Genomic DNA, 13,121 nt, shown 5'->3' with positions numbered 1-13,121 from the left:
CTCTGCTGTTCAGTGAACCACAGCTGTGCCCAATCCAACAAAGTCTGGACCTCAGCACTGGAGGGCATAGGGGAGGGGAAGCTCTGTCTCAGCCCTGAGAGTCATGACTGCTTCTTATAACTGCTACTTCACCTGTATTCTTCAGAGTTCTCTTTACCTCTTACTAGGCAACCCCTCATTACTTCAATCCTCTGTTATAGTCAATAATTCTTTATATTACACTTTCCCTATTCAAATTACCATGTGGTTTTTCTCTCCTGATTGAATCCAGACTAATACACCAGCCCAGCTTTGTTGGGTCACATCTCATTGGCCAGGACTAGCTGCCAGTGCTGGGAAATGTAGCTCTTTAGCTGGGCAGGTGGCCACTTCAACTAATCCAGGGTTCTGCTAACAACGAAGAAGGAGTTGAGGTCTTGCATAAACAATGTGCAGCGTTGACCTCAACAAAAGTACATATTGATAAGGATGTCTTCCAGATCTCCAGTCAAACTTCTCTGCTTTCTAGGACAATTCCCTTGACCACACCCATTGGTGAAAATCCCCACCTGCCCACATCTCCAGGTGAACATTCTTACCTGTCCACGTCTCCAGGCTCATTTCACACCATCCTCCCCAATACCATGGATCCCTTCCCTTGAAAATCCCCTCAGTCCTCCTAGAAAAGGATTAAATAAGCGGAAACAAATTCAACAAGTATGATTTGCTCTATTATGAGCATTACACAGACTGAATGTCCCAGTGTCCCCCTGAAACAGGTGGGAAGGGGGCAGGGCACAACCTTTAAAAGAATGACATAGCCTTTGGATATGACATAAACTGGTTAGAACCAACTAGGTCCAAGATGGCAGAAGATTCGACTTCCAGTAGACCTTGAGCTTCATTTTATGCTCATTGTAATACATTAGCATATGCTAAATGACACCAGGGCCATGACAGTTCTGAGGCTAACCATAAAAGGCCAAAAAGTGGGCGGTGGCCCAATTCTTGGAAATCTCCACCCCTCCTCCAAGATAGTTGGAATAATCCTCCCACTCATTAGCCTATGAAATTACCCAGCCCATAAAAACTAACCATACTATATTTCGGGGCCTCTCGCCTTCTGAGATAGCCCACACTCTGTCTGTGGAGGGTGTTTCTCCCAGGGCCACTCTCGCCTTTTGAGACACACCATGCTCCGTGTATGGAATGTGTATCCCTCTAAGTAAATCCACTTTTTACCTATTGCTTTGTCTCTCACTGAATTGCTGAGACATAAAGACCCTGAACTTCAGTAGGTCCTGAGACCAGATATGTGATTTTAATTAAAAGACAGTGGATTCAAGTCCCCATCTGGGTTTTGACCAGGTTTGAGTTCTGGCCCATGGGTTCAAATCCCAATCTGAGTTGTGTGGTTTCACCCCCAGTCTTTGAAAGCCCCCCAGTCCCTCCAGCCTCTCAGAGTCTCTAGACAGCCTGCCCACTGGCCCTCCATGTGCTGTGACCCATGTCGTGTCTGCCTCCCTAAACAGTTGAAGCCCCCTTAACAGGAGGACTGACCTAGTGTCTGTCCCTTGCAACTCCCTGCCCAGTCACCCTGGCCCGCAAGGCAGGGAAGGGCATCCTCTCCTTTCTCAGGATGCTCCCCAAGCTCTCAGAGTCTGCGCCTGAGGTGCAGACATTATTGCTCCCCGTCTGATCCTCTGACTCAAGCACAAGTTCCAGCCAAGATGGAAACAGGAGGTAGTGATGGGAACTTGCTGTGTGACTGTGGGAAGGTTAACAATCTCCTTCTCAGGGGTAGCTGTGAGCGTTAAATGAGAAAGCGAGAGTCTTGCTAGTCACACAGTAAGTTCTCAGTAAATGCTAGCTGGGGTATTATTATTTTACAGTTGCTGGCTAGCTCTTCAGAAAGAGGGGTCTCTCACCTCGAGGAGTTTAGGAACCTCCAAGTGAGTTCTGACCACTTTGAGGTCCTGGGGCATCAAGAGAAGTCACTCTGAAGGAACAGGAGGGGAGAGCAGCTTAAACAGCCAAGCTCCCCTGGTGGATGTTAACTTGAATTCACAGGAAGTTTCACAGGGAGATCTTTCCAGAAATGCAGAAGCTGCATTGAAAGTGCAAACTGCACCGCCATCTACTGGCCATGTCTTGGAAGGACCGTAGACAAGTAGACAACTGGCCACACTGTGCTGGTTAATCACGTAGATTCCTGGCCCACACTCTCAGGGGTACTGGGATGTCTGCATGTTTATCGAGTCTTTCAGTGGATTCTTGTGCAGGTGGTCCAGTGCCCCTCACCTCTTCCCATGAGGGGACCCTATTTTAAGGCATGAACAAAAATATTCACAATGATGTGATGCACTGAAATGCACTCTTGCCCAAAACACCTAACCTGAATCTGATTATGAGGAAACATCAGACAAACCTAAGGAGAGTGACTGGGCTATACTCTTCAAAAATGTCAAGGTCATGAGAGACAAGAAGACTGGGAAACTGTTACCAGGAGACTGTTACAAGGAGACTAAAGAGAAAGGAAAACTGAATGTAATACATGATCCAAGATTTTCATTCGTTATGTAGGATGTTATGGGACAGCTGACAAAATCTGAATATAGTCTGCTGAAAATAGTATTTTATAAGTGTCAATTTCATGATTTTAATCATTGTACTATGACTATATAAGAGAATGTCCTTGCTTTTAGGGAATACACACTTAAGTGTTTAGGGGTAAAAGGCCAACAGGTTTGCATCTGACTTGCAAACAGTTCAGGAGGGAAATTTAGGTATGTATATGTATAATCTTGATGAAGGGTGTTCAGGAATTCTTTGTATTCTTTTGCAACTTTTTTAGCAGTCTGAAATTATACTAAAATAAGAAAAAATTTTTCACAGCCCTACTGAGAAAATAGTGACATAATGCCACCATAAATCAGTTACACATTAAAAACCTCACCTTTTTACAGAGCCCTTAGTAGGTGCTGGACATGTGCTTTTCATGGTTTATCTCATTAAATGCTCACAGCAATCCTATAAGAGAAATGCTACTATTACCCTCCAATTTTCACATGAAGAAAGCTTCACCTCAGAGAGGTGAAGTAATCTGCCCAAGATCACACAGCCAGTAGGTGATAGAACTGGGATGGGCTCTCTCAATCCAGAGTCATAAGAATCCAACTAGCAGCGAGTAGGGTCCACAACACTAGAAGACATGGTTCTCATTTTTGAAAGGACTGGGGACCACTCCTGCAGTTGCCAGATTGAACTCTACCATATCCTCCAAACATGGTCTGCCTCTGTCCAGACCATTGCTCCTGACTGCCTTTTTTGCTGTCTTCAATGTCCCTCCCCTACATCCTCTTCTGGGCTGAGAAACCTCTTCCCCCATAGTTCCTTCCCAAGCCCTGTACCTAGGAGGGACCTGTCCCCGCTCTGCAGTCCCACAGCCCTATACTTGTCCTTCTCTCAGAGAATATCCTATTCTCCATCTCCCACTATAACCCTTTGGCAGAGGCAGAAGAAGCAAGCTATTGCTGGCTCCAGCTCTGCACTCAGACAGACCTGGATTCGAAACCTGGCTCTGCCATTTACTGGCTGTGTGATCTTGGGCAAGTCACTTCACCTCTCTGAGCATCTTATAAGTAAAACAGAGCTACGATAACCCAACTCATTATAAAGAGAAAGAAAGATGAGCTATACAAGACATTTCCTATAATATCTGGCAAGCAGCAAGTACTTAAAAATGTTAATTACTATTCCTGTGTCCTACCTCCATAATGACTGTTTTAAATTTTTTCAGATAAATTACTTATAAGCACGTGTCAAAGTTTTATTTTGATCATGCCACAAAGCCAAGTCAGAGTTCCCTTTTGTTAAGGACATTTCCCAGGAAAAGAGAATGATTGGATAAGCATTATTAAACTGAATACAAGATAAAGAATGTCTGATAATCAGCTGAGTGTTTGGGTAGCTGATTTCTCCAAGGAGGTTTTAATCTTGTTAGAGTTTATCAGAGAATTGCTTAAGCATTTATCAAGAATGCTAATTTCCTCCCAGAAGGAGATTGTGAATTGCATCAAGCAAGAGAGTTCTATACCAGATCGTGACGGGAACACTTTTCTCTTAATCAAACTCATAATAATCAAGGCTGACATTTCGTGAGGGTTCACTATACACCCAGCATAGAGCTGTGTCACAGGCCTAGCCTTGAAGCAGATCCTGGATGTTCTTTTGTCACTGTGCCCTGTTCTGACTTAGTTCAGAGTCAGACTATGCAGGAGGCTACAAAATGCTGGTGGAATATGTGAACGGGAGTAGCGGCCATCACGTCCCAGGACTTTGCATGATGTGGGACACACACCCTCTCCTGTCCTGCACACCACCAAGATGGAAACAAACAGGTTTCTGAGAGTAGAAACCATCCACTGTTCCCCCAATATAATGGGATGTAAGTACATGACTTGGTTAGGCTTTCTGGTTCAATACTGTCAAGAAAGTCCTTTACCGGCTAGATGACAAAGTGCTTAATTCTGGCCACAGAGCCTGGCAGAGAGACCAAAGACTCATTACCAAGCATGGATGCCTTTCCTCTGGCAGACAATAAAGAGTTGGATCCAAGTTGCTCATTAGTTTCTTTAGGGATTTGTTGGACATCTTGCTACTATGTGAACAAACAGATGGACTTGGCTGTTGGCCACAAGGATATTTAATAAGGAACAGATCTGCCTACCCATTGTGAGAAGCAAAACGCTGTGTCTGAAGGGGGTGCACTGCCTCCCATACGGTTTTGGGATGAAGTCAGTGATCTTCAAAGTGTGGTCCCCTGACCAGCAGCATCAGTATCACCTGGGAATTTGTTAGAAATGTGAAGTCTTGGTCCCCACCCCAAACTTACTGAATCAGAAACTCTGAGGTGGGATCCAGCACTCTGTGCTTTAACAAGCCTTCTAGGTGATTTGGATGCACATTCAAGTTTGAGTTAAATTGGGTTAAGTTGTAATATGTTTTCCTCTTTCTGTCTAATCTGGCTTCCCCACATCTTCTCTTCCTCCCCATCATCTCCCATCCTTTCTCCTCTACAAACCAACACCTTCTCAGAATCTCCTGGGATTGAATATAAGTACTCAGCTGGGTTGTGAGACCATCCGTGGATCACCAAGAAAAGTGGAAGATTATCAAACTCCAGAAAATTGTCACATTCTCCCAGCTGAACGTTTGAGAACAGGCCTGCCTGGATGAGCTAGAAGACACCTTGATGGCATCTGAGGCCACAGCACCACATGCTTCTGAGGCAGAAACAAAATCAGGCCAGAGTTTGGAGTCTGTGCTGTCCTGGAGCCAGCCATGGCTGCTCAGAAGATGTTCAGAGCAAAATAGCTCAGGGAAAGAACAGCAACTGGGAGAAGAGGTGAAGAAATGGCTGTAGGTGACCACAAAGAGGCCTGCCACAATGGAGCCATTCAGAGAAAAATGCAACAGCTACAGGATGGATCTATGGAAACACATCAGCATGTACTGGGCTCTTGAATGGATTTCCTGCAGATCTGGAGGCTGATATTCAGTGGATGTTCAAGGAAAGGGTGACTCCTGAGGGCTGGAGAACTTGGGACACTCATGTGACACCTACAAAAAGAAGGCACAGTCAACTGATTCTTTTAATAAACATTTGCAATTCACCATGGCACATGCTGAATTTTAGGCAGAGGGCAGATCTGGTACCTCACTCTGGTACTGTGGTCCCTTCTAGCAGGCTCTCCAGCCAGCTCCACAGTCATCTCTAGGTCTACTTAGACCACTCAGGATCCCAGGCAGCTCAGGGAAACTAAATTTCAAAGCCTCCTGCTATGGACAGAGTTATGTAACCCCAAAATTCATATGTTGAAGCCTAACCCCCAGTGTGCCGGTATTTGGAGTAAGGAACTAATTAAGGTTAAATGAAGTCATAAGAGTGAAGCCCTAATCTGGTAAAATGAGTGTCCTTATAAAAGACACCAGGCATATATACAATGGACTATTACTAAGCCATAAAAAAGAATGAACTTTTGCCATTTGCAACATCATGGATGGACCTGGAGGGTATTATGCTAAGTGAAATAAGTTAGACAGAGAAAGTCAAATACTGTATGTTATCACTTATACGTGAAACCTAAAATATAAAACAGGTGAATGAATACAATAACAGCAACAAAAAGAGACACCAGGGAGGCCACTCTCTGTCTCTCTCTGTCTCTGCTATGTGAGGACATGGTGAGAAGGTGGCCATCTGCAAGTCAGGAAGAGAGACCCCACTGGAAACCAAATTGACTGGCACAATAATCTTAGACTTCCTGGCCTCCAGAACTGTGAGAAAATAAATTATTTTATTTAAGCCACCCAGTCTATGGTATTTTGTTTTGACAGCCCAAGATAATGAAGATAGCTCCCTCTGCCTGACCCCACCAGGCTGTCCAGTTGTCCTGGATATACTACAGGATAAGACAGGGGATAGTTCAAGAAGTGGCTTCTTTCAGATTGCTAAATGGGAAGCAGAGTAAATGATTTCCCTCCTATCCTCAGTGTTCCCTCTAATGCACCTTTCCCCCTGCAACCCAAAGTCCACAGAAGAGACACCTTGGACCCCTCAGCCATCTGTCCAGGATCCAGTCTCCCTCACCAGTGGGCCAACACTAGCCTTGGGACATCCCAGATACTGCAGCCAGTTGTATCAGGAACTGGCCCCACCCACCAGCAGGCTGACACTAAATCTGAGACCCCCAGCCCCACAATCACCCACTCCAGAACCCAGTTCTGCCCACCAGTGAGCCAGCACTAGCTCCAGAACCCCCCAGGATCACACAGCCAGCAGCCCCATGACCCAGCCCTGCCAGCCAACCAGTGGCTGGCAGCCTCTACACAAGGTAGGGCCTGACAACAAACCAGACCAAGTGCCAGCCACGCCTACCAGATTGCCCACAGCAGTCAGTCTGCCACAACACGCAGCCCAAATAGTGGGCACCCCTAGAGCATATAGCTTTGGTGACCAGAGAGAGAAGTGGGCTGCTGAGATACACAGGACGTCTCCTACAAAAGGCCACTTCTCCAAGGATGGGAAATGTAAACAACCTACCAAATACACAGAAATAAAAAGAGCAAATTAGGCAAAATGAGGTGACAGAGGAGTATCTTCCCAATGAAAGATCAAGATAAAACCCCAGAAGAAGAACTAAGTGAAGCTGAGAGAGGCAATCTACCCCACAGAGAGTTCAAGGTAATGATCATAAAAATGTTCAAAGAATTTGGGAGAATATTGGATGAACAGAGTGAGAAGTTAGAATTTTTTAACAAGGTTAGAAAATATATAGAAGAACCAGAGATGAAGAATACAATAATTGAAATGAAAAATACCTAGAAGGAATTTCTAGAAAATTTCCTAAGAGTCAACAGTAGACTAAATAATACAGAGGAATTGATCAGCAAGCTGGAAGACAGATTAGTGGAAACCAATGAAGCTGAAAGGAAAAAAAATAAAGATTAAAAAGAAATAAGGACAGTTTAAGAGATCTCTGAGACAACATCAAGCATATTAATATTCACATTATAGGGGTCCCAGAAGAAGAGAGAGAGAAAGGGGCAGAGAACATATTTGAAGATATAATAGCTAAAAATTTCCCTAACCTGGGAAAGGAAACTGACATCCAGGTCCAGGAAGCACAGAGAGTCCCAAACAGGATCAACACTAAGAGGACCACACCAAGACACACTGTAATTAAAATGGAAAAAATTAAAGAGAGAATATTTAAAGCAGCAAGAGAAAAACAACTAGTTACATACAGGGGAACTCCAATAAGAATACCAGCTGACTTTTCAGCAGAAACTCTGCAGGCCAGAAGGGAATGGCATGATATATTCAAAGTGATGAAAGGGGAAAGCCTACAACCAAAAATACTCTACCCAGCAAGGCTCTTTTCATTCAGACTTGATGGAGAGATCAAAAGTTTTACAGGCAGGCTGGGCTTCCCTGGTGACGCAGTGGTTAAGAATCCACCTGCCAATGCAGGGGACACGGGTTTGAGCCCTGGTCCGGGAAGATCCCACATGCCACGGAACAACTAAGCCCGTGTGCCACAACTACTGAAGCCCTCGCGCCTAGGGCCTGCGAGCCAACTACTGAGCCTGTGTGCCACAACTACTGAAGCCTGCGTGCCTAGAGCCTGTGCTCCCAACAAGAGAAGCCACCACAATGAGAAGCCTGCGCACCACAACGAAGAGTAGCCCCTGCTCACCGCAACCAGAGAAAAGCCCACGTGCAGCAATGAAGACCCAAAAGCAGCCAAAAATTTTTTAAAAATTAAATTAAATTAAAAAAAAAAAGTTTTACAGGCAGGCAAAAGCTAAAAGAGTTCAGCACCACCAAACCAACCTTATGAGAAATGTTAAAGGGACTTCTCTAAGTGAAAAAGGAAAGGCCACAACTAGAAACAAGAAAATTACAAAGGGAAAAAAATCTCATTGATAAAGGCAAATACACAATAAAGGCAAATACACAATAAAGGTAAATTAGCAGTGTGTAAAGCTACTGTGAAGGTTAAAAGACAAAAGTAGTAAAATCATCTATGACTGCAATAAGTAGTTAAGCGATACACACAAAAAAAGATGTAAAATATGATGTCAAAAAGAGTAAACGTTGGGGTGGGGAAAGTAAAAATGCAGGGTTGTAAAAATGTATTTGAACTTAAGAGATCAGGAACTCAAAATAATCACATATAGATTGCTATATACAGTGTGGGGAATATAGTAAATAACTATGTAGTATCTTTGTATGGTGACATATTGTAACTAGACTTATGGTGGTGATCATTTTGAAATGAATAGAAATACCAAATCACTATGTTGTGTAACAGGAGCTAACATAGTGTTGTAGGTCAGTTATACTTCAAAAACAAACAGATAAACAAACTCATAGAAAAAGAGATCAGATTTGTGGTTACCAGAGGCAGAGGGTGAGGAGAGGGGGAACTGAATGAAGGCAGTCAAAAGGTACAAATTCTCCATTATAAGATGAATAATTACTAGTGATGTCATGTACAACATGATAAATATAATGAACACTGCTGTATGGTATATATGAAAGTTGTTAAGAGAGCGAATCTTAAGAGTTCACATCACAAGAAAAACTTTTTTTCTATTTCTTCTTTTTTTTTTTTTTGGCTGCATTGGGTCTTCGTTGCCACGCGCGGCTTTCTCTAGTTGCGGTGAGCATTGACTACTATTCATTGCAGTGTGCGGGCTTCTCATTGCAATGGTTTCTCTTGTTGCAGAGCACAGGCTCTAGGCACGTGGGCTTCCGTAATTGTGGCACACGGGCTCAGTAGTTGTGGCTCATGGGCTCTAGAGCACAGGCTCAGTGGTTGTGGTGCATGGGCTTAGTTGCTCCACAACATGTGGGATCTTCCCAGACCAGAGCTCGAACCTGTGTCCCCTGCATTGGCAGGTGGATTCTTAACCACTGTGCCACCAGGGAAGTTCCTCTATTTCTTTAATTTTTCATCTATATGAGATAATGAATGTTCACTAAACTTATTGTGATAATCATTTCATGACGTATGTAAGTCAAATCATTAGGCTGTACATTTTAAACTTATATAGTGCTGCATGTCAATTATATCTCAATAAAGCTGGAAGGAAAATTAATAATAATAAAACATCCATACTACCCAAAGCAATCTACAGATTCAACGTAATTCCTATCAAAATTCCAATGGCATAATTCACAATAATAGAACAAACAAGTCTAAAATTTATATGGAACATAAAAGACCCCAAATAGCCAAAGCAATCTTGGGAAATAAGACCACAGCCAGAGGCATCACACATCCTGATTTCTAACTATATTACAAAGCTGTAGTTATCAAAACAGTGTGGTATTGGCATAAAATCAGAAACATAAATGAATGTAACAGAATAGAGAGCCCGGAAGTAAATCCATGTGTATAAGGTCAATTAATTTACAACAAAGGAGCCAAGAATATACAATGAGTAAAGAACAGTCTCTTTAATAAATGGTGTTGGGAAAACTGGAAATATACATGCAAAAGAATCAAACTGGACCCCACTCTTACTCCATACACAAAACTTAACTCAAAATGGATTAAAGACTTGAATGTAAAACCTGAAACCAGAAAACTTCTAGAAGAAAACATAGATGGTAACCTTGACATCGGTCTTGGCAATGATTTTTTGGATTTGACATGAAAAGCAGAGGTAACAAAAGCAAAAATAAGCAAGTGGGACTACATCAAACTAAAAAGCTTCTGCACAGCGAAGGAAACCGTCAACTAAATGAAAACGCAACCTACTGAATAGGAGAAAATATTTGCAAATCATGTATCTGATAAGAGGTTAATAATCAAAATAGATAAAGAACTCATAAATTCAATGGAAAAAAAAAACAATCTGATTTTTAAATAGGCAAAGGATCTAAATAGACATTTTCCAAAAGAAGACATACAGATGGCCAACAGGTACAGGAAAAGATACTCAACATCACTAATCATCGGGGAAATGCAAATGAAAACCACAATGAGATATCACCTCCCACCTGTTGGAATTATTATCACATAATATTTAATAATAGCTATTATCAAAAAGACAAGAAATAACAAGTTTCGGCTTGATGTGGAGAAAAGGAAACCCTTGTGCATGCCCTGTTGGTGGGAATGTAAATTGGTGCAGCCACTATGGAAAATAGCATGGAGGTTCCTCAAAAAATTAAAAATAGAACTACCATATGATTCAGCAATTTCACTTTTGGGTATTTATCCAAAGAAAACAAAACCACTAAATTGAAAACATATCTGCACCACCATGTTCACTGCAATATTATTTATAAGATATAAAAACAACCTAAGTGTCCATCAAAGGGCAAATGGATAAAGGAAATGTAGTATGTATATTCAGCTATAAAAAAGAAGGACATCTTGCCAGTTGTGACAACATGGATGGACCTTGAGGGCATTATAATAAGTGAAATAAGTCAGACAGAGAAAGACAAATACTGTATGATCTCACTTATCTGTGGAATCTGAAGAAAGAAAAAACAAGCTCATAGATACAGAGAACAGATTGGTGATTGCCAGAAGTGGCGGGCAGGGAGTGGGCAAAATGGGTGAAGAGAGTCGAAAGGTACAAACTTCCAGTTATAAAATAGATAAGTCATGGGGATATAATGTACAGCATGGTAACTCTAGTTAATAATACTGCACTGCATTTTTTTTTTTTCTGCATTGCGGTTTTAAAAAGCAATTATTGTGTTGGCCAAAAAGTTCGTTTGGGTTTTTGTATCATCTTCCAGAAAAACCCAAACGAACTTTTTGGTCAACACAGTATCTCATACCATTTTCAGGAAGATTACTTAAGTTTCTTTTATGATGGTTGTCAGAGGCATTTTTAAGAAATAATCTAACTTAACTTTCACTTGTGTTCATGAAATAAGCTGGATTTAGTTTTGCTTGCGTGCTTAAATGGTTTTGTCTACTCAGGGAATTCTCAAGTCCAGTCTCCATTTTGTATTTAAGTTTAACACTTCTTTGAACCATTGTTTGTAATATGCAGTCCAATCTAAATTTAAATAATACGATGGCAATGAGACAAATGGGGAAGTCTGGAGCGGGGCTTCTGGGGAAGTTTTTCATTCCTAAGAAAGAGACACAAGAAAGAAACGGTGTTTCTGTTTTTCCTGTGGGTGCTGTCATGTCAGGATACACCAAAGCAAACTTGATACCAACCAGAGGATGGTAACACGTAGAGATGAACAGGTTCAAGAGAATCACAGGGAAGCAGAGCAAAACCAAGAGCACACTGGAGCTGCCTGCAGCCCAACTTAACACTGCACCTCTTGTCATGAGCGATGATAAATTTTCTTATTGCCCAAGCCAGAGGGCGTCATGGATTTTGATTCCTTGCTGCCAAAATCCTGATACCCACCCTACTAAAATTTAAGGTCCATAGGGTAGCAGCTCTGCCTGTTTTGTTCATGGCTTTATCCCCAGCATCTAAAATACCACCCAGCACATGATAGATGCTCAATAAATCCTTGGTAAGGAATTAATGGATGAATTTGTTAAGTGGAAATAATGATACCCATTTGAGATAATAGACGTGAAAGTCCTTTGAGAAATCGAAAGCACCAGGCATAACAGCCCATTATTTACTATCACTGTTATCTGAAAAGAGCAGCAGCCACCATTCCCGACAGAGGGGTTGGCCTGAAGCTCTCTGGTCATGCTCAGCATCTACCGCTATCGCCCAGCACCTGCACGGTCCAGTGGACCTCAAGTATCAGGCCCTCCCTCCCCACCTTCACAATTTTGCCTGAGCCAAAGACCATCTGTACCACTATGTACTATTTCATTAAGTCCGCTTTACATTAGCAAGCCCTTTAAACTCAGTTTCCTCCTAAACAATAACATTCATGAAACCACAGTTTTGACATCCTGGTTATATTTTTTCCTCAAATAGACTAAAATAATTCTCTAACTATCAAAACTTAAAATATGCATTCAGGAATCATCTAAAATGCATGTTGGCAAACATTTTCTATAAAGGACAGATAATATTTTCAGCATCATGGACCATATCTACACAACTATTCGATTCTGATGTTGTAGCGTGAAAGCAGCCATAGGCAATGGGTAAATTCATTAGTGTGACTGTGTCCGAATAAAATTTTATTCTCAAAAAGAGATGGTGGGGACTTCCTTGGTGGCGCAGAGGTTAAGAATCCGTCTGCCAATGCAAGGGATACGGGTTCGGGCCCTGGTCTGGGAAGATCCCACATGCTGCGGAGCAACAAAGCCCCTGTGCCACAATTACTGAGTCTGCACTCTAGAGCCCGCGAGCCACAGCTACTGAAGCCCGTGCACCACAACTACTGAAGCCCGCGCGCCTAGAGCCTGTGCTCCGCAACAAGGGAAGCCACCGCAATGAGAAGCTCGCGCACCGCAACGAGGAGTAGCCCCCGCTCGCCGCAACTAGAGAAAGTCCGCGCGCAGCAACGAAGACCCAACGTAGCCAAAAATAAATAAATAAATAAATAAAAATTTATAAAAAAAAAGAGATGGTGGGCCAGCTTTGGCCCACAAGTCATAGTTTGCCAACCCCAGGTC

Source organism: Eschrichtius robustus, chromosome 16 (genome assembly GCF_028021215.1).
Source record: "Eschrichtius robustus isolate mEscRob2 chromosome 16, mEscRob2.pri, whole genome shotgun sequence".
NCBI lineage: Eukaryota > Metazoa > Chordata > Mammalia > Artiodactyla > Eschrichtiidae > Eschrichtius > Eschrichtius robustus.
The sequence above is the reverse complement of the archived record's forward strand: the minus strand, read 5'-3'. Positions refer to the sequence as shown.